Source organism: Schistocerca serialis, chromosome 7 (genome assembly GCF_023864345.2).
Source record: "Schistocerca serialis cubense isolate TAMUIC-IGC-003099 chromosome 7, iqSchSeri2.2, whole genome shotgun sequence".
NCBI lineage: Eukaryota > Metazoa > Arthropoda > Insecta > Orthoptera > Acrididae > Schistocerca > Schistocerca serialis.
Genome location: NC_064644.1, coordinates 171,184,791 through 171,207,730, shown reverse-complemented (window position 1 = coordinate 171,207,730; position 22,940 = coordinate 171,184,791). Strand labels below are relative to the sequence as shown.

General features: G+C 39.3%; 1 protein-coding gene across 1 annotated transcript in view; it reads left to right on the top strand.

Annotated features, from left to right (window-relative positions):
* LOC126412761 (thymidine phosphorylase-like) overlaps window positions 1-22,940 on the top strand; it is a 406,501-nt gene that overhangs the window by 300,668 nt on the left and 82,893 nt on the right. The gene's annotated exons all lie outside the window — the stretch shown is intronic.

Here is a 22,940-nt window from a genome sequence, read left to right as displayed (position 1 = left end):
GTCTGTACAAGATATTACATTACACAGAATATTGCATGACACTAATGTTTAAGTTGTTGTTTTTTTTTTTCCTTAATTTATATCTAAAAATTCAGCCAATGAATAGAAGGAGTTGTCATCTAGAAATTCTTTTAATTTATTTTTAAATGTTAGTTTGCTATCTGTCAGGCTTTTGATGCTGTTTGGTAGGTGACCAAAGACTTTTGTGGCAGCGTAATTTACCCCTTTCTGTGCCAAAGTCAGATTTAACTCTGCATAGTGAAGATCATCCTTTCTCCTGGTGTTATAGCTATGCACACTGAAATTACTTTTGAACTGGGTTGGATTATTAATAACGAATTTCATAAGTGAATATATATACTGTGAGGTTACTGTGAGGATCCCTAGATCCTTACATAGATGTCTGCAGGATGACCGTGGGTGGGCTCCAGCAATTATTCTGATTACACGTATTGAGCAACGAATACCTTTCTACTCAATGATGAATTACCCCAGAATATGATGCCATACGAAAGCAGTGAATGAAAGTAGGCATAGTAAGCTAATTTACTGAGATTCTTATCGCCAAAATTTGCAATAATCCTAATAGCATACGTACCTGAACTCAGACGTTTCAGCAGACCATCAATGTGTTGCTTCCACTTTAGCCTCTCATCAATGGACACAACTAAAAATTTTGAAAATTCTACCTTAGCTACAGACTTCTGTTCAACGTCTATCTTTATTACTGGAGTTGTGCCATTTACTGTACGGAACTGTATATACTCAGTTTTATCAAAATTTAAAAAGAGTCCGTTTGCTGAGAACCACTTAATAATTTTGTGAAAAACATCATTTACAATTACATCACTTAGTTCTTGGTTTTTGGATGTTGTTACTATACTTGTATCATCAGCAAAAAGAACTAACTTTGTATCTTCATCAATGTGGAATGGTAAGTCATTAATGTATATCAAGAAAAGTAAAGGATCTAAGACCGAACCCTGTGGGACCCCGTACATGATAGCCCCCCAGTTTGAGGAATCGGCTGTTGTTTTAACATTACATGAACCACTTATTTCAACTTTCTGCATTCTTCCAGTTAAGTATGAATTAAACCATTTGTGCACTGCCCCCCCTCAAACCATAATGATTTAGCTTATCTAAAAGAATTCCATGATTTACACAATCAAAGGACTTTGAGAGATCACAAAAAATACCAATGAGATTGAATCAGACGCGGAATGGTGTAATGTTGACCTGAGGTTTCTTCTTATGATGAACACTGTTTAGTTACAGCACAACAGTGCACAGTAGCGCCAGAGGAACTCACCGGGAGGAGATAAGAGTGGCGCGACAGTGACACGCGACACGCGTGCGCGTCGGTGCAGCGTTCGCAGTCCGTGGTTGGCGCGGCAGCGTCGAGTTCACAGCAACGGCCAGCTGGCAGGCATGTTATACAAGCGATGAACTGCCAGTCCCATAACAAACAGCTATGTGACATCTACTGTTGGATGCGTCTGTTTTCTGCTCTTCAGTGGGAAACAAAGAAAAATGCTGTAGCGTTGGTAGGACAGTTCTATGTGGTGGTGGTTCAGCTAGCCATATTTTGGTCTGACATTAATGTACAAGTCAGATGTAATCAACAGAACATAAATGCTGAAACCAGGCATTTTGATTTCACGACAGAAATGTAGTAGAAGTGAATCTACAGGGTGGTCCATTGATAGTGACAGGGCCAAATATCTCACGAAATAAGCATAAAACGAAAAAACTACAAAGAACGAAACTCGTCTAGCTTGAAGGGGGAAACCAGATGGCACTGTGGTTGGCCCGCTAGATGGCGCTGCCATAGGTCAAACGGATAACTGCGTTTTTTTAAAAATAGGAACCCCTATTTTTTATTACATATTCGTGTAGTACGTAAAGAAATATGAATTTTTTAGTTGGACCACTTTTTTCACTTTTTGATAGATGGCGCTGTAATAGTCACAAACGTATAAGTACGTGGTATGGCTATAGTGATCAAAATGCCCAACGGGCGTGTGCGATGTACGCTGCTCGGTATCCTGGACGACATCATTCAAGTGTCCGGACCGTTCACCGCATAGTTACGTTATTTAACGAAATAGTAAGTGTTAGGCACATGTGAAACGTCAACCACGACCTGTAACAAATGATGATGCCCAAGTAGGTGTTTTAGCTGCTGTCGCGGATAATCCGTAAATCAGTAACAGACAAACTGCACGAGAATCGGGAATCTCAAAAACGTCGGTGTTGAGAATGCTACATCAACATCGATTGCACATCGAATGCTACATCAACATCGATTGCACTTGTGTCATATTTCTATGCACTGGGAATTGCATGACGACGACTTTGAACGTCGTGTACAGTTCTGCCACTGGGCACAAGAGAAATTGCGGGACGATGACAGATTTTTTGCACGCGCTCTATTTAGAGACGACGCGTCATTCACCAACAGCGGTAACGTAAACCGGCATAATATGCACTATTGGGCAACGGAAAATCCACGATGGTTGCGACAAGTGGAACATCAGCGACCTTGGCGGGTTAATGTATGGTGCGGCATTATGGGAGGAAGGATAATTGGCTCCCATTTTATCGATGGCAATCTAAATGGTGCAATGTATGCTGATTTCCTACGTAATGTTCTACCGATGTTACTACAAGATGCTTCAGTGCATGACAGAATGGCGATGTACTTCCAACATTATGGATGTCCGGCACATAGCTCGCATGCGGCTGAAGCGGTGTTGAATAGCATATTTCATGACAGGTGGATTGGTCGTCGAAGCACGTTCACCGAATCTGACGTCCCCGGATTTCTTTCTGTAGGGAAAGTTGAAAGATATTTGCTATCGTGATCCATCGACAACGCCTGATAACATGCGTCAGCGCATTGTCAATGCATGTGCGAACATTGCGGAAGGCGAACAACTCGCTGGTGAGAGAAATGTCGTTACACGTATTGCCAAATGCATTGGAGTTGGCGGACATCATTTTCAGCATTTATTGCATTAATGTGGTATTTACAGGTAATCACGCTGTAGCAGCATGCGTTCTCAGAAATGATACGTTCACAGAGGTACATGTATCACATTTGATTAACCGAAATAAAATGTTCAAACTTACCTACGTTCTGTATTTTAATTTAAAAAACCTACGTGTTACCTATTGTTCGTCTAAAATTGTGAGCCATATGTTTGTGACATTACAGCGCCATCTATCACAATGCGAAAAAAGTGGTCCAACTAAAACTTTCATATTTCTTTATGTACTACACGAACATGTAAAAAAAAAATGGCGGTTCCTATTTTAAAAACGCAGCTGGTATCCTTTTGACCTATGGCAGCGCCATCTAGCGGGCCAACCATAGCGCCATCTGGTTTCCCCCTTCAAGCTAGACAAGTTTCGTTCTTTGTAGTTTTTTCGTTTGACACTTATTTCGTGAGATATTTGGCCCGGTCACAATCAATGGACCACCCTGTATATTACCAAATGACCATCTCGAATTCCGGAACAGTGTCATGTTCCCTATCTAACGGCTTCCAGGGACAACAAGAACTTTATTTTCAGTATTCCGTGTAATAACCGAATTTAAAATGCTGCCGTTATCTACTCATCGCCAGTGGATGTGGCCGAGCGGTTCTAGGCGCCTCAGTCCGGAACCGCGCTGCAGCTACGGTCGCAGTTCGAATCGTGCCTCGGGCATGGATGTGTGTGATGTCCTTAGATTAGTTACGTTTAATTAGTTCTAAGTCTGGGGGACTGATAACTTCGGATGTTAAGTCCCATAGTGCTTGGAGCCATTTCAACCATTTTCGAGTCTACTCATCAAGAGGGTATAATCTTATGTTAACACAATACAAAACGTATTACAATTAGAAACTGTTTTTGTCTTGGGGCAGTGTAGCCGACAGCACGCAAATATCTGGACGTTATTCATCCAGTGTTTGTGACCTAAGCACTTAGCTACGTCCAATAAAGTTCGCACAGAATTTCAAACATTAGCGAAACTTTTTTTTTCGATTACACCCTCAGAAAACGTTGAGAGCAAAAAAGTTTGTCGCTTTCTACATTTTCGCTGTTCAAGCGGTAAACCTGCAGCATCCGACTCAACGTTTTAATTTATTACTTTTTTACTAGCGAATCTATTCGCAAGACAGTTTGCAGAGAATATCCACTGAACGTGCCGGCAAAATTATATGATTGTGCGACACATAGCTAAGAGATATGGCGTCATAGACATTTAGGTGCGTGAAAAACTAGCTTCTGCTTAAAATGGTTCACAGTAAAATTTCATCACCACCTGCATGATGTTTTAAATTATTGCTTCCTTACTACGATCTATGTAACTCACTTTGCAGACAGTGTCTACATACATTATATCATTGTACGACACATAATTCAGGAGATATGACGTCATAAATATTAAGATGCGTGAAATACTTTCCTCTGTTTAAAATGGAGAACAAATCATCCAGAATATATTCAACCAGTGTTCCAGAATGAGAGCACGTAGCGACTTCAACCAGCTTTAAGCGTTACTTCAGTCTTTCTCTAAAGTTTTCCTCGCTTGCATTCTTAACGTCAAATATTTACCACATTGGCACAATCACGTAAACGTTAAATGTAGGAAAGGGAAAGGATGGGTGGGAAATCGTGACGGCCAGCCGCGCGGGGTACTATGGTAACGCAATGGCGAAAGTTGAAAATTTTCGCCCGACCGGGACTCGAACCCGGATTTACCGCTTTTTATGGACGGTTCTATTAACCGCTGATTTCTTTTTTTAAATCTCTTTTCTTTTCGTCACTGTTCGTTGTATTTGTTCGGAGCGAACTTCCCGTGACACCCGTTCAAGTTCATCGTTGATCCATTCACTCTGTTTTTTTTTTTTTTTTTATTGCAAAGAGTAGCTAATTCTCTGACCCTGGCCGAACATACTGAGCTACCGTGCCGGCATCCGCTCCGGCCACGCGGACACTGTCGCGGTCTCCTCCCCCCCCCCCCGTCCCCCCCCCCGTCCCTCCCGTCCCAAAAATTTCCAACTAATCGCACGCCGCGGTGCAGCGTCCCTTGTCATTAAACTCTCTACTACCAAATTCTGTTTCCTGTAGGAGTTCTGGCGACATTTGTGCATTCGACTGTAAAAAATCACCGAGGAGCTGTTCCACTCTTATTCAGAAATGTGTGTATCTGAGTGGTGTCTGTTCAGATATACACATTAACACATTTGTAAAACAATCAGACATCCAAAGCTGTCTTGCACTTTGGAGTACATTCTCTTTACTCGTTCTCCACCGCCTTATTCTCGACTCTGCCAGTCATCATACCAGAAAATTTATGATGTACGAGGGTCACTCCAAAAGAAATGCACGCTATTTTTTTTAAAAAAAATCCATCTTTTATTCTACATGTTTGAAAGTTTTACAGTGTGTAGAAACATCCTTTAGGAACAATATTTTCATTTCTCCACATAATTTCCATCTCTCTCAACTGCCTTACGCCATCTTGGAACCAGCGCCTGTATACCTCCACGGTAAAATTCTGGACCAGCCTGTTGGAGCTACTGTTTGGCAGCGTGCACAAGGGAGTCATCATCTTCAAACCTTATTCCACTAAGAGAGTCTTTCAGTTTCCCAAGAGACGATAGTCAAGGTCACATGGAGCCGGGTCAGGACTGTAAGGCGGGTGTTTCAGTGTTGTCCATCCGAGTTTTGTGATCGCTTCCATGGTGTTTTGACTGACATGTGGCCGTGCATTGTCGTGCAACAGCAAAACATCCTGCTTTTGCCGATGTGGTCGAACACGACTCAGTCGAGCTTGAAGTTTCTTAAGTGTCGTCACATATACATCAAAATTTATGGTGTTCCACTTGGCGTGATGTCCAAAAGCAAGAGTCCTTCGGGATCGAAAAACACTGTAGCCATAACTTTTCTAGCAGAATGTGTGGTTTTGAATTTTTTTTCTTGGATGAATTTACATGATGCCTCTCTATTGATTGCCTCTTCGTCTCTGGTGAAAAATGATGGAGCCATGTTTCATCACCTGTCACAATTCTTCCAAGAAATTCATCTCCACCATTCTCGTACTGTTCCAAAAGTTCGCTGCATACTGTTTTTCTTGTTTCTTTGTGAGCCACTGTCAACATCCTGGGAGCCAACCTGGCACAAACTTTTTTTAATGCCAACACTTTCAGTATTCTGCAAACACTTCCTTCCCCTATCCCAACGTAGCGTGACAATTCGTTCACTGTGATGCGTCTGTCAGCAGTCACCAATTTGTTAACTCTCTGCACTTTGTCTGGAGTGTGTGCAGTACGAGGCCTGCCGCTGCGAGGATAATCCTCAATATTGCCGTGCCCGCTTTCATCGCGTAACCTGCTTGCCCACCGACTAAGTGTACTGCGATCGACAGCAGCATTTCCATACACCTTTTTCAACCTCTTGTGGATGTTTCCCACTGTCTCGTTTTCACAGAACAGGAATTCTATGAAAGCACGTTGCTTCTGACGAACGTCAAGTGTAGCAGCCATCTTGAAGACATGCTGTGATGGCGTCACTTATGGGAACAGGTTGGACTAAGTTTGAAAACAAGCGGGAAGGATGTATCTACACACTATAAAACTTTCACACATGCAGAATGAAAACTGTATTTTTACAAAAATAGTGTGCATTTCTTTTGGAGTGACCCTCGTATTACAAATTAGGCACGCGCAACGCACAAATGTCAATACAATTTTGTATGACCATTCAATGTGGAATGGACCATTCTATGGAATGTCAGATCCCTTAATCGGGCAGGTAGGTTAGAAAATTTAAAAAGGGGAATGGATAGGTTGAAGTTAGATATAGTGGGAATTAGTGAAGTTCGGTGGCAGGAGGAACAAGACTTCTGGTCAGGTGACTACAGGGTTATAAACACAAAATCAAATAGGGGTAATGCAGGAGTAGGTTTAATAATGAATAGGAAAATAGGAATGCGGGTAAGCTACTACAAACAGCAAAGTGAACGCATTATTGTGGCCAAGATAGATACGAAGCCCACACCTACTACAGTAGTTCAAGTTTATATGCCAACTAGCTCTGCAGATGACGAAGAAATTGAAGAAATGTATGATGAAATAAAAGAAATTATTCAGATTGTGAAGGGAGACGAAAATTTAATAGTCATGGGTGACTGGAATTCGAGTGTAGGAAAAGGGAGAGAAGGAAACATAGTAGGTGAATATGGATTGGGGGACAGAAATGAAAGAGGAAGCCGCCTGGTAGAATTTTGCACAGAGCACAACATAATCATAACTAACACTTGGTTTAAGAATCATGAAAGAAGGTTGTATACATGGAAGAACCCTGGAGATACTAAAAGGTATCAGATAGATTATATAATGGTAAGACAGAGATTTAGGAACCAGGTTTTAAATTGTAAGACATTTCCAGGGGCAGATGTGGACTCTGACCACAATCTATTGGTTATGACCTGTAGATTAAAACTGAAGAAACTGCAAAAAGGTGGGAATTTAAGGAGATGGGACCTGGATAAACTAAAAGAACCAGAGGTTGTACAGAGATTCAGGGAGAGCATAAGGGAGCAATTGACAGGAATGGGGGAAATAAATACAGTAGAAGAAGAATGGGTAGCTTTGAGGGATGAAGTAGTGAAGGCAGCAGAGGATCAAGTAGGTAAAAAGACGAGGGCTAGTAGAAATCCTTGGGTAACAGAAGAAATATTGAATTTAATTGATGAAAGGAGAAAATATAAAAATGCAGTAAGTGAAACAGGCAAAAAGGAATACAAACGTCTCAAAAATGAGATCGACAGGAAGTGCAAAATGGCTAAGCAGGGATGGCTAGAGGACAAATGTAAGGATGTAGAGGCCTATCTCACTAGGGGTAAGATAGATACCGCCTACAGGAAAATTAAAGAGACCTTTGGAAATAAGAGAACGACTTGTATGAATATCAAGAGCTCAGATGGAAACCCAGTTCTAAGCAAAGAAGGGAAAGCAGAAAGGTGGAAGGAGTATATAGAGGGTCTATACAAGGGCGATGTACTTGAGGACAATATTATGGAAATGGAAGAGGATGTAGATGAAGATGAAATGGGAGATACGATACTGCGTGAAGAGTTTGACAGAGCACTGAAAGACCTGAGTCGAAACAAGGCCCCCGGAGTAGACAATATTCCATTGGAACTACTGACGGCCATGGCAGAGCCAGTCCTGACAAAACTCTACCATCTGGTGAGCAAGATGTATGAAACAGGCGAAATACCCTCAGATTTCAAGAAGAATATAATAATTCCAGTCCCAAAGAAAGCAGGTGTTGACAGATGTGAAAATTTCCGAACTATCAGCTTAATAAGTCACAGCTGCAAAATACTAACACGAATTCTTTACAGACGAATGGAAAAACTAGTAGAAGCCAACCTCGGGGAAGATCAGTTTGGATTCCGTAGAAACACTGGAACACGTGAGGCAATACTGACCTTACGACTTATCTTAGAAGAAAGATTAAGGAAAGGCAAACCTACATTTCTAGCATTTGTAGACTTAGAGAAAGCTTTTGACAATGTTGACTGGAATACTCTCTTTCAAATTCTAAAGGTGGCAGGGGTAAAATACAGGGAGCGAAAGGCTATTTACAATTTGTACAGAAACCAGATGGCAGTTATAAGAGTCGAGGGACATGAAAGGGAAGCAGTGGTTGGGAAGGGAGTAAGACAGGGTTGTAGCCTGTCCCCGATGTTGTTCAATCTGTATATTGAGCAAGCAGTAAAGGAAACAAAAGAAAAATTCGGAGTAGGTATTAAAATTCATGGAGAAGAAATAAAAACTTTGAGGTTCGCCGATGACATTGTAATTCTGTCAGAGACAGCAAAGGACTTGGAAGAGCAGTTGAATGGAATGGACAGTGTCTTGAAAGGAGGATATAAGATGAACATCAACAAAAGCAAAACAAGGATAATGGAATGTAGTCTAATTAAGTCGGGTGATGCTGAGGGAATTAGATTAGGAAATGAGGCACTTAAAGTAGTAAAGGAGTTTTGCTATTTGGGGAGCAAAATAACTGATGATGGTCGAAGTAGAGAGGATATAAAATGTAGGCTGGCAATGGCAAGGAAAGCGTTTCTGAAGAAGAGAAATTTGTTAACATCCAGTATTGATTTAAGTGTCAGGAAGTCATTTCTGAAAGTATTCGTATGGAGTGTAGCCATGTATGGAAGTGAAACATGGACGATAAATAGTTTGGACAAGAAGAGAATAGAAGCTTTCGAAATGTGGTGCTACAGAAGAATGCTGAAGATCAGATGGGTAGATCACGTAACTAATGAGGAAGTATTGAATAGGATTGGGGAGAAGAGAAGTTTGTGGCACAACTTGACCAGAAGAAGGGATCGGTTGGTAGGACATGTTCTGAGGCATCAAGGGATCACCAATTTAGTATTGGAGGGCAGCGTGGAGGGTAAAAATCGTAGGGGGAGACCAAGAGATGAATACACTAAGCAGATTCAGAAGGATGTAGGTTGCAGTAGGTACTGGGAGATGAAAAAGCTTGCACAGGATAGAGTAGCATGGAGAGCTGCATCAAACCAGTCTCAGGGCTGAAGACCACAACAACAACAATGACCATTCAACGAGAGAGTTTTCTAAACAAATGGGATCAGTATGTTAAAATAGCCTACGGAGTTTGAATTCGACCGCACCTTAGCGAGAAACACAATTCTCAGCGCAGGCACGAACATGTTAAAGAAATGTGGGTTTACTAATAGATATACTAAACCTTCCCTGTATAGCCCCTCTATAGTGGGTGAATCACCTAACGCTTGCGCTGCAAATATTGTGGAAATGGAAAGTGATATTGATGTGCGTTTTTCACAGAATGGGGTGGCATTCAAGGCTCGTATTGTTAGCCAATAAACAGGTTGTAATAATACATACAAAGTACTTTATGTACAAACATACATTTTTTCAATTGGAACAATTCCTGTCGACATTAACAAAGTAAACGTAGGGTAAACCAGAACGTCAGTGGTGGTTGCAGCATTCTATAATCCGTTCATTATAAGAATGAATCCGATGATTGGTCAGAATCCGTAACACACATACGCTGGGGTTGTTACGCTCTTGGAAGTAGGCCCGATTTATGGTTCAAATGGCTCTGAGTACTATGGGACTTAACATCTGTGGTCATCAGTCCCCTAGAACTTAGAACTACTTAAACCTAACTAACCTAAGGACATCACACACATCCATGCCCGAGGCAGGATTCGAACCTGCGACCGTAGCAGTCCCGCGGTTCCGGACTGAGCGCCTAGAACCGCGAGACCACCGCGGCCGGCCCCGATTTATGTATTAGGTATCGTATCACTAAATTACGTTAAATGAAACTTTAAGATATTCTGATGTATTAACAGCCATCAACGTTTTTCTTAATCACTCTTTAGTTACGTAATTTTTATTTTAAAAAATCGTGTTCAGTCACAGCCTCTGCAGCGTTGTGCTCTGATTGTCGCGCTATTAATACGCAGTATGAAAATTGTTGAGGCTGCTTCCTGCTCTGAGTGAAACGCGCGTGTAGAACAAGGTTAAAAAGTGCCTAGAAATAGTTTCTTCTTAATGTTTTTCATAAATTTACAGAAAACATCGGCTTTGAAGTTTTCCTAGTGTTGTATATTACTGCAGTTGATAAATAAACCTGCAAGGAACGCGTAGCGCAGTCTGTAGCCAATTGGAATATGACTATGGTTGTTAGAGCGGTGTTTCTAATCTCCCCGATGCTATTTTTTTTCTTGTTCAATTTGAAATACCTACATCTCGTAATTATAAAACTCATCATCATTTTTTTTATGAATAATGCACGTCGTCTTGTTTCTAATTACATACTGGACGCGAAATTCCTGTTTCCATTTCAAATACAAATTCTCAATTATCAATGTTTTATGAAACACTGTTCATAAAAGTTGTTTAAATTAAGAACACATAATTAAGTTTTTTAAGGCAAAAATGAAAAACCAAATCCTCTTTATTTGGACTATGTCCATTGTTTTATACCACAGAGGTAGATATGTATCGCAGAAACATGATAAACAATCATTTTCACAGCATCGAGCACATAATACAAATGCCGCATTTTTACATTTTCTACTGTACCATTACAATACGCACCCAACAGAACTGATCTGGAGCCAAGCTGCGGGATTTGGCTCGGGAAGTAACGAAGCCGCCAGACGTACTGGAACTAACGTAAGCAGCTTTTTCACACGTCACTGCCGAACGCTGGCGGTATATAGAACGGCTCGTCGTAAAAGAAGAAGAGAAAATGCTGCGGCTAATCGGCTTCGTGGATTCTGTTGTTGATAGGCTCGTTATCAAGGTAACAAGTGACACTTCCAGAGCCGAAATGTATTTCTCGGATTCGGATAAGTAAGAAGCTAAGAGATTACCAGACGACTGACTGTAATTAATACCTTCAGTGGCTTCAATATTTAAGTGTACGGTGAAATGCTTCAATACTCCCTTACGCCACACACAGCTTATGCAGAAAAATTACTCTTGGATGGGTAACCATCCAGGCCGCCATGCACTGTTGCCATCATTTTTTGGGGTGCACTCAGCCTCGTGATGCCAATTGAGAAGCTACTCGACCGAATAGTAGCGGCTTTGGTCAAAAATACCATCATAACGACCGGGAGGGCGGTGTGCTGACCCCACGCTCCCCCCCCCCCCCCCCCTATCCGCATTTCCTCTGAGGATGACATGGCAGTTGGATAGTCCCGATGCACCACTTGTGGCCTGCAGATGGAGTGGTTTAATCGGAAATCATCACAGTGGCCTAAAGCAACAACAATAACAGTGTCTTCCAACTGCAATAAGAACAGTGTCATGATGGTAGCTGCAGAGCACAGCTAACTTATGGTGTGAGTGTGACACGTGATGGAGTGCAGACTGATCCCACAGCACTCCAATATGAAGGACGGTAGGCAAGCTACTGTCCAGGCATTCACATACCTACTTCCAAAAGGAATGCATATCTGATGTGCCACACATGCACTATCAGTTCTGGACAATTCAATGAAACAGCAGCTTGTTGGCCCACTGGGAGCTGCCCATCCGTGTGGTAAAGGAAATTGCTTACTGCCACCCAGTGTGCACACTGGTGTACATGAAGCAGGGAAATCTGAAGGAATATGGAAACATAGCATGCCAGGGGTCTCCAGCAGTCCCTTGCACCATACGATTGCAGCACGTTCTGCACAAATGTACGGTATCCTGGACTTATTTTAGTAACCAAACTGTTAGTAGTAGTTGTAATAGTAGTAGTAGTAACTTCTTTCATCTGTAGATTTCCTTTTACAAAGATATTAGGCATGTCAAAGTATTTACAAGTTCAGACCAATTTAAAATAAGCTAATTCATTTACACATACATTTATAGACTTCTAGTTAGAGACAATCATTAGATTTAATGCTGATATGCAATACTTTTTTACAAATAATTTATTAAATAATGTAAAGCCACACTGTTCACTCATATCTCACTATCAGTCATTGCACACACACTATACACATTGTTTCCTAACAATTCACTCACTACACACACAAACACACATGCACACACTGGTGATCTCTGGGCCATTTTCTGTACTGCAACTTCCATTTGCTGTCCTGAATAACTGATTCAGCACCCCTGTATAATGAGTGAGATATTGAGCTCAGAAAGAGGAAGAGGTGTTTGTCTTGTGCTATGCATATCTTGAGGATGAGTTCTTCTAGAAAAGGAAAAAAGAAGGAAAAAACTTAGTCTTCTGAAGCTGTCATGTGGAAAGTTGGTTGTTTTATTATTTATTTATTTATTTATTTATTATCATCCCAATGACCACATTTGTGATATAGGATTTGTCAGGGTACATTTTAACAACTATATAATATCTTTACAAAATTTGTATCTGTGCTGAATTCATATTAATTTATCTTATGTTTAATACAATATACAACTAATAAGTGTTTTTATAACATAATTTATTATGCACTGATGTAATTTCATTTGTCACATTAACTTAAACATATATTTTATACAGTTGCGCAGAGATATTCGCTTATGCTGTAATAGCATTTGTCAAGCATGTGGTTCTTTAGAACAGTTTTAAATTTATCCTCATTTTCCAGCTCTTTGATATGTTTTGGTAGTGCATTAAAAAGTTTGATGCCTTGTTTATATACATGTTTCTGGCTTCGGGTCCTTGTTACAGCTTGTATGTGGAGATCTTTACATTGCCGTGTATCGTAATTATGGAAGTCTGTATTGGCTTTCATTTTGTCCTGATTTCTTTTGATCACCAACAGACATTTCAGAATGTATAATGATGGAATTGTTAAAATTTTCAATGCTTTAAAAAGGGGCCTACAATGTGTTTGAGGTGGGCTGTGGGTCATTATCTGAATAGCACGATTTTGTAATTTGAAAATCTCATTTAGACGACAATTTGTTTTTCCCCAGAATAGTATCCCATAGGGTGCAATGGACTGAAAATAGCCAAAATATACTAATCTGGTACAGTCATTACTACAAACTCTTGAAATTATTCTAAGCACAAAACATGCTGAATTTAGTTTTAGTGCTAAGTTCACCACATGGTCCTTCCAATTAATCTTCTCATCAATGTGCATACCCAGGAATTTTGCACACTATTCTCTTTCAAGTTGTTTGCCCTCCATGGTGGGATTCAGGTCATCCTGTTCACTTATTTTTCCATATTGCACATAATTAGTTTTTTCTGCATTCAGTGTTAGCTTGTTAGCACTAAACCATTTTTGTATACCTTGTAGGACATGGTTCACAGTACTGTGCAATGACTGCTTCGTATCACTAACTATTAAACTAGTATCATCAGCAAATAACATGATTCTAGCTTTTCTCTCTGACACCTGAATATCATTAATGTAAATGAGGAACAGCAAGGGGCCTAATACACTTCCTTGGGGTACTCCTACTGTGACCTCCCTTGGATCTGATCTTAGTTTAATTTTTTGATTAATATTTGGTGCTGTAATTTCAACCACCTGCATCCTCTTTTCCAGATAAGACTCAAACCACTTTTTTACCGGTCCTCTGATACCTACAGCTTCAAGCTTTTTCAAAAGTATGCTGTGGTCAACAGTGTCAAAGGCTTTTGACAAATCTAGATTTATCCCAACTACACTATTTCCCTCTTCCAATTTAGTGATTATTTCTTTTGTGTATTCAAGTACAGCTGTTTCGGTACTTCTCCCAGCTTGAAATCCATGCTGATTACTGTTTATCAGGTTGTGCATATTAAGATAATGTGTGACTCTATATTTCATTAGTATCTCTAAAACTTTAGAGAAAGTTGAGAGGAGTGAGACAGGTCTGTAGTTTTCTATTTTAAGTTTATCACCCTTTTTTAACAGGGGAATGACTTTAGAAATTTTCAGTTTTTGTGGAAACACGCCCTCAGCCATTGACAAGTTTGCTATGTGCGCCAATGGTTTCGCTATCTGATTAGCTGTTTTCTTTACTAATATTATTGGCACCTCATCTACTCCAGCTGACATCTTGGACTTCAGACTTTTAATCACTTTTAAAACTTTAATCATTATTATTATTTATTTGTATAATATTTTTTTACCAAATTCCCACTTTGTTTTATCTAAGTAATCATTCAGTGTATGAAATGTATTGCATAACAGGTACTTTTTAGCTGTCTTTTTAAATAAGTGTATTTTTGCAATTTCTTGAATCTCTTTTGGTAATTTATTGTACCGTTTTATTCCTTGGCAGAAAATGCTGTTTTAGTGTCATGTTTATTTTTTTCTTGGTAAATGTAAGTTGAGTCTACCTCTTGTTCCATGGTCATGGACAGAGTTTGTGCAGATATTACCAATGTTATTTTTTATGTGTACAACTGACTGGTTAATGTATTCACACAGAGTGGTTAAATTCCCCAGTGTTTTGAACAGATCCTTACAGTGAGTTATTATTCTTACGGATCTATTCAGAAGTTTGAAAATTGTGTTCATATTTTGTGCATTTGCTCCCCCGAAAAGAATGCCATAGCTACGAACTGAGAGTATATATGAATAGTACGTAACTAAAAGACACTGCATGTTATACACTGATTATAGGATTCTAAGGGCATAACATGCTGATGACATTCTGTTTGCAAGTACCTTTATGTGTTCACACCACTTCAACTGATAATCGATATTCATTCCTAGAAATTTTGCATTTGTTACACAGTCTATAAAGGTGCAATCTACATTTAATTTAACGTTGTCATTTTCTCTCTTTGAACTGAAATTCATGGCATTAGTTTTCTTTCTGTTCAGTGTCACCTTATTGCTTATTGACCAATCGTAAACTTCCTTGAGAGTTTCATTTGCTTTCTCTGCAAGGAGTTCTCTTGTTTTTTCACTGAGTATAATATTGCTGTCATCAGCGAAGAGAATTTTTTCACCATGAGTAACACTACTGGGAAAGTCACTGATGTATGTCAGGAATATTATTGGTCCTGATATGCTACATTGTGGAACCCCTATATTAAAGTATTTTGGTTCTGATAACTGTTTTACTAAATATTTAGATCTATTTGAAGTATGTGTTATCTCTGCTCTTTGTGTTCTATCTGCTAGGTATGATTGAAACCAGTCATTAGCAGGTCATGTCCCACTTTTGCACACCAGTGTAGAGTGGCTATGATAGATAGGTGGCACCATGATAGGAGGAGGATTTAGAGTTGATTATGATTTATATTTGACATATAAGTGGTTTGTTTAGTCAAGTATAGAGGAAAGCTTGTGAAAGGTTGCAGTGTCTTGGAAGGCTGTCAGGATTTCTGATAGGCTTATCACAGATTGTTACCATGAGCAGAAAATGTGAGCAGCCTTCCACGCCAACTACAGGTAAACTTCGTTTGTTTCGATTGGAGAATGCTGATTTGTGGATCGTATAGTATCGTACCATCAGTGCTGACACCGCAGTGTCTGCGCTAGTAGAATGGCATATGGACTTCCACTTCTGAGTTCTAGCCTGGGAGGAAGAATTGGATGGCTTCACTTCACTAAACTGCAGAGAGACTGATGGTATTTTGTTTTTAAAAATTAAATGTAATACAGATATATCAGAAATAAACTCTGACAAACTGAGAAACTACATACCAAATATTTAAAGTTTTGTATCAACAACAGGGGCAACAGTAAACATATTCTAAATTGATAGAAGTTCTTAAATGAGAAGAAACTGAGATGTCTACAAAAAGGGTGTGAGGGGATTGGTGAAGCAGGCTGTGCCCAACCCCCCACCTCCTCCCCACTGTAAAGTGGAGTATTGGTGACAACTATAAAATTTAGTTATCCTTGTATAACACGTCTCTAAACTGACCAACTCATTTATATAGAAAATGGCAATTTTAGTCTTGCCATCCCCCTTGATAAATTTCTGTGGACTTTCTACCATGTGTTCATTCACAAGTTATGTGAGAAAGCAAACTTCTGCATGAGCAGAAGCAGCTATGAAGAGATGAGAGTGAAGGGAATATGAAATTCAGTAATTCAGTAAGTTATATAAATTAAATATAATATAAATGAAAATTAAATGTATTTGAAAATAAAAGGAAACAAACATTCACTACTCAGTCAGAGATGGTAATTTATGCACGTTTTGGTCATTAAGCTATGGAATAGATTATGCAAAAGTTGTCTACAAAATTGTTGTTGAATGGGTGTTTCAGTCGTATGTTAAAGAATTAGTTACTACAAAACAACATCAAATACGGGCACTTTTAAAGGTACATATGTGAAATATATTGAAGCCAAGATCAGAGGCATAGTAATCTGATCTTTCCCCAATGGAAGAACTGCCAAAGCTGTCCCTTCCCCTTCCCCATACTTATAAATCAACACATTAAATATATCCTTGTTCTAAATTCATTACAAATTCTATAAATCAAACAACTGAAAATCCAGGATGGAATGTAACAATATTATGAGAAAGTGTAAAAATCTTTTTGTTGTGCTTCTCTGTGACTCAGCAATAGAGAAGGGAAAAGAGTAGATGAATATGGACTGGGGATAAGGAATGAAAGAGGAAACCGCCTGGTAGAATTTTGTACAGAGCATGACCTAATCGTAGCTAACACTTGACTTAAGAATCATGAAAGAAAGTTATATATGTGGAAGAGACCTGGGACACTGGAAGGTTCCAGATAGATTGTATAATGGTACAACAGAGATTTTGGAACCAGGTTTTAAACTGTAAGACATTTCCAGGGGGAGATGTTGATTCCGACAAGAATTTATTGGTTATGAACAGTAGATTAAAACTGAAGGAACTGCAAAAAAGTAGGAATTTAAGGAAATGGGACCTGGATAAACTGAAAGAAACAGAGGTTGTACAGAGTTTCAGCGAGAGCATTAGAGAACAACTGACATGAACAGGGGAAAGAAATACTGTAGAAGAAGAATGGATAGCTTTGAGAGATGAATAGTGAATGCAAGAGAGAATCAAGCAGGGAAAAAGAAGAGTGCTAGTAGAAATCCTTGGGTAACAGAAGAGACATTAAATTTAATTGATGAAAGGAGAAAACATAAAAATACAGTAACCGAAGTAGGTGAAAAGGAGTACAAATGTCTTGAAAATGAGATTGACAGGAAGTGCAAATTGGCTAAGTAGGGAGGGCTAGAGGACAAATGCAAGAATGTAGAGGCATATATCACTAGGGGTAAGTTAGATACTTCCTACAGGAAAATTAAAGAGACCTTTGCAGAAAAGAGAATCACCAGTACGAATATCAAGAGCTCAGGTGTAAAACCAATTACTCCGTAAAGAAGGGAAAGCAGAAAGGTGGAAGGAGTACATAGAGGGTCTATGTAAGGACGATGTAGTTCAGGGCAATATTATGGAAATGTAAGAGGATGTACATGAAAATGAAATGGGAGATATGATACTGTGTGAAGAATTTGACAGAGCAGTGAAAGACCTAAGTCGAAACAAGGCCCCGGGAGTAGACAACATTCCATTAGAACTACTGATAGCCTTGGGAGAGCCAATCATGACAGAACTCTGCCATCTGGTGAGAAAGATGTATGAGACAGGCGAAATACACTCAGACTTTAAGATCAATATAATAATTCCAATTCCACAGAAAGCAGGTGCTGACAGGTGTGAAAATTATCGAGCTATAGCTTAATAAGTCATGACTGCAAAACAGTAACACAATAGCTTTACAGACAAATGGAAAAAAACTGGTAGAAGCCAAACTCGGGGAAGATCAGTTTGGATTCCATAGAAATGTTGGAACATGCAAGACAATACTGACCTTATGACTTATCTCAGATGATTGATTAATGAAAGGCAAACCTATGTTCCTAGCATTTGTAGATTTAGAGAAAACTTTTGACAATGTTAACTGGAATACCCACTTCCAAATTCTGAAGGTGGCAGGGGTAAAATAAAAGGAGTAAAAGGCTATTTATAATTTATACAGAAACCAGATGGCAGTTATAAGAGTGAAGGGCATGAAAGGGAAGCATTTGTTGAGAAACGAATGAGACAGGGTTGCAACCTATCTCCAATGTTATTCAGTCTGTATATTGAGCAAGCAGTAAAGGAAACAAAAGAAAAATTTGAAGTAGGAATTAAAATCCATGGAAAAGAAATAAAAACTTTGAGGTTTCTTGATGGCATTGTAATTCTGTGAGAGACATCAAAGGACCTGGAAGAACAGTTGAATGGGATGGACAGTGTCTTGAAAGGAGGATATAAGATGAGCATCAACAAAAGCAAAACGAGGATAATGGAATGTAGTCGAATTAAGTCGGGTGATGCTGAGGGAATTAGATTAGGAAATGAGACACTTAAAGTAGTATAGGAGTTTTGCTATTTAGGGAGCAAAATAACTGATGATTGTTGAAGTAGAGAGGATACAAAATGTAGACTGGCTACGGCAAAGAAAGCATTTCTGAAGAAGAGAAACTTGTTAACATCAAGTATAGATTTATGTGTCAGGAAGTCTTTTCTGAAAGTATTAGTATGGAGCATAGCCATGTATGGAAGTGAAACATGGATGATAAATAGTTTAGACAAGAAGAGAATAGAAGCTTTTAAAATGTGATGCTACAGAAGAATGCTAAAGATTAGATGGTAGATCACATAAGTAATGAGGAGTTACTGCATAGAACTGGGGAGAAGGGGAATTTATGGCACAACTTGACTAGAAGACGGGATTGGTTGGTAGAACATGTTCTGAGGTATCAAGGGTTCTCCAATTTGGTACTGGAGGGAAGTGTGGAGGGTCAAAATCATAGAGGGAGTCCAAGAGATGAATACACTAAGCAGATTCAGAAGAATGTAGGTTGCAGTAGTTACTTGGAGATGAAGAAACTTGCACAGGACAGAGTAGCATGGAGAGCTGCATCAAACCAGTTTCTGGACTGATGACCACAACAACAACAACAGTACAGTTGTCTTAAAATATCACTTCCACAGCTGAGAAAAATCTAATGTTAAACCTCTCTTCTTATATAGAGGTGCAAAGTTTGTTTTTGATCAGCTTCAGTTCTGAAAAAGACATATTTCCACTGCTTTTTTGATCATAAGTGACGAGTTTATTTCATCTACACTATACTCATACTTTGCAAACCGCTGTGAAATGCATGGAAGAGGGTACTTCCCAATGTTCCACTTATTAGGACTTTTTCCCATTCCGTTCACATATGGAACATAGGAATAATGATTGCCTAAATGCTTCTGTGCACACTGTAGTTAGTCTAATCTTGTCTTCATGGTCATCACAGTAGCGATATGGAGGGGATTGTAGTATATTTCTAGATTAATCATTTATAGTTGGTATTCACATGATAGTTTGCATCTGTCTTCAAGTATTTGCCAGTTCAGTGCTTTCAGTATCTGTGTGATGCTCTTCTATGGCTCTAACAATCTTATGATCATTAGTACTGGCCTTCTTTGTATACACTCAATATCCCCTGTTAGTGCTATCTGCACTTCAGCACTACTCTAAGATGGGTCGCATAAGGTTTTCTTAGCACTCTCCTTTATGGACAGATTGTATTGCCCTGTTATTCTACCAACAAAGCAAAGACTGCCACCTGCCTTACCTACAACTGAGCCTACATGATCGTTTCATTTCACATCCACATAAATTTTTATATACACCTATTTGTATGACTGAGCAATATTCTGCAATTTTGCTTGCTGGATATTTTGTCAAACTTTGATAACAAATAAGAGGAGAAGGTTACGAATGTCCATAACACTCTTTCTAACACAAGATACTTTGATCCCATATGTCAGTTATCCCTTCTCTCCACTTCTACTGTAGTTAAATTTCTCATCTACTGACTCTCTTTGGAGGCACAGATCCAAGGATGACACCATAGGGGTCATGAGCTCCCCCCCTCCCCCCCCCCCCCCCAAAAAAAATAGTATAAAGATTGACACTTTTATTTATATGACTTATCAAAGTTTTCAGCAAACTTTCTGAGGCTTAAGTAACATGAAAAAAGTAAGAAAAACAAAGAAAAACAAAGAAAAACAAACTTTCTAAATGTGGTTGGAAACAAATGGCAGAAACTGCATTGCCCCTAGTTACACATTTACATTGCCATGGTTAGCATTTTTGTTCACAGTTGCAGTGAAAAGTGAAATACTGATTATGGTGATTATATACTACTATTTCATGTTACGTAAATATGACTTTGTCAAAGTTGTGAGAGTTTGATACTACTATAGTTCTTAAATCAATTGAATGGTCCACATACTTCTCAAATTTTTTCTACAAATATTTGTCTACAGCTGTATTTATCTGAACTGCAATTTCTTGGCAATTTTGCTGTAGTACACACTGAATTAATTTATTATATTAAAACATTTTATGTTTATCAATCAGAAACTGATACAATTTTCACATTAATGTGAGGAGCATTCTCAGTGATCTTCCTGACGTTATCCTCATTTACATGTTCAGGATACAGTCCAAAACCTTTGGCAAACATTACAAGAACTTCTTTACCTAGATCTTTGCCCAGAGAACTAATTCATAAATGACATATCTAAGCCCTGCATTTGTCTTAAATATGCTACTTACCTGGTGGTCAATATTTGAGTAATTCTGTACCAGTTCAGACATTTCCCTCCCATGAATAGTCACTATCAGAAGACTGTAGTCTTTCTAAACTTCTGGCTACTATTAGACTTGCAGCAGCAGATTCCAAGCTGACACCAGTAGTGGTAGCAGAGTGAACTATAGCTATGTAATTTACTGTGTAGAATATTATTTACCAAATTAATGTAAGTTTTTGTTTTTGTGTAAATCTTAGTGGATATCCTTCTGTGAGGCACCTTCCTTACATAATTTTCCAGCACCACATCCCATGACTAAATTTAAATCTCATTTTAGTTCACTGCATATATATTAGATCTGTGCATTAGAGTTTGAATATTTATTTCCTGCAGCAGCTTTTGCATAAGCAGAGTACTTGTAAAAAGTAAGTGTTGATGCACCCATTTTCAATTTCTTTTAAGAGCTTGTAGGTCTTGCTGTTTCAGACTATAGTGAGAACTCTGCAGAACATGTTTTAGTGTTTGCTTATTCTCTGTGTTATATTTGCCTCCATTCCAACCTCAGCAGTGCAAAAGTCAGGTAACTTTCTCTTTTGTGGGGTTGTGTTAGTACTTTCTAAGTTACTCATGACTACTTTGTTTGTATTTTTGGAGAACTTATATCGGTTTTTTCACAGTCCATTGTGGCTATGGACCATGATTATTGTGAATGGACACAGGGAGTACTGGCTACGGTCTGTAAAGAGCTGGGAGATGCATTGACCATGGTCAACAGGCTTCTGGCTACTGCTCAAAGCTGCAGCAACACCAGGGCGCCAGTGATGAGGCCTGGAACACCATTTATACTGTTGGAATCACCTGGTAACCTGGTTGTGACTGCATCTTCTAATAAGCAACTTTTGACCAGTCCCATCATCATTCAAGAGTGAGTGATGGAAAGTGGTGGGTTTGATGCTACTGGGTGGAAGGCAAAAGAGGGAACTGGCTGCATGGCTGGCTCTTAATCTCTTAACAGCAGCTACAAGGTGCTACCCAGTGACCATAATACTTATGAACGAGCATGGGATGCCTCTCCTGTTGGGTCAGAGGCTGATTTTCCTGCTCAGTCCAGACTAATTCAGAGGGCATGTATCCTAGTCACTGGGAGCTCCAGCATTGGGTAGGTAATAGAGCCTCTCAGATAAATAGCATGCAGGGTGGGAAAAAAAGTCAAGATGCACTCTGTACTTTTGCTGTGGGGTCTCATGGAGGAGGCCCTGCCAGTGGCTATTGGGTGCACTGGGTGCAACCAGCTGCAAATAGTAGCACATGTCAGCATGAATGATGCCTGGCCGTGGGTTCTGAGGTCATACTCAGCTTGTTTCAGCAGATGGCTGATTTGGTAGCTGCAGAAATTGGAGTTACATCAGCCACAATGTTCTCAGAGAATGCTCATCCTCACAGATCAGATATTGAAAAGATTAATATGTTATTAGTAAACTGTAGGAGCTTCCAAGGAACATTCTCTGAATTAGTATTGCCTATAGAAGGTTATTATGCCCAGATAGTATTAGGAACAGGAAGTTGTTTGAAACTGGAAGTGAATATCAATGAAATTCTGGAGCTTCCAAGGAACATTCTCTGAATTAGTATTGCTTATTGAAGGTTATTATGCCCAGATAGTATTAGGAACAGGAAGTTGTTTGAAACTGGAAGTGAATATCAATGAAATTCTAATTCCAGCCTGGAATGTTTATTGTGAGGACAGGTTAGCTGCCAGTGGTGGTGATCTATTTATTGCAGTAAAGAATTTGATAAACTCTAGTGAGGTTATCATGGATTTGGAACATGAATTAATCT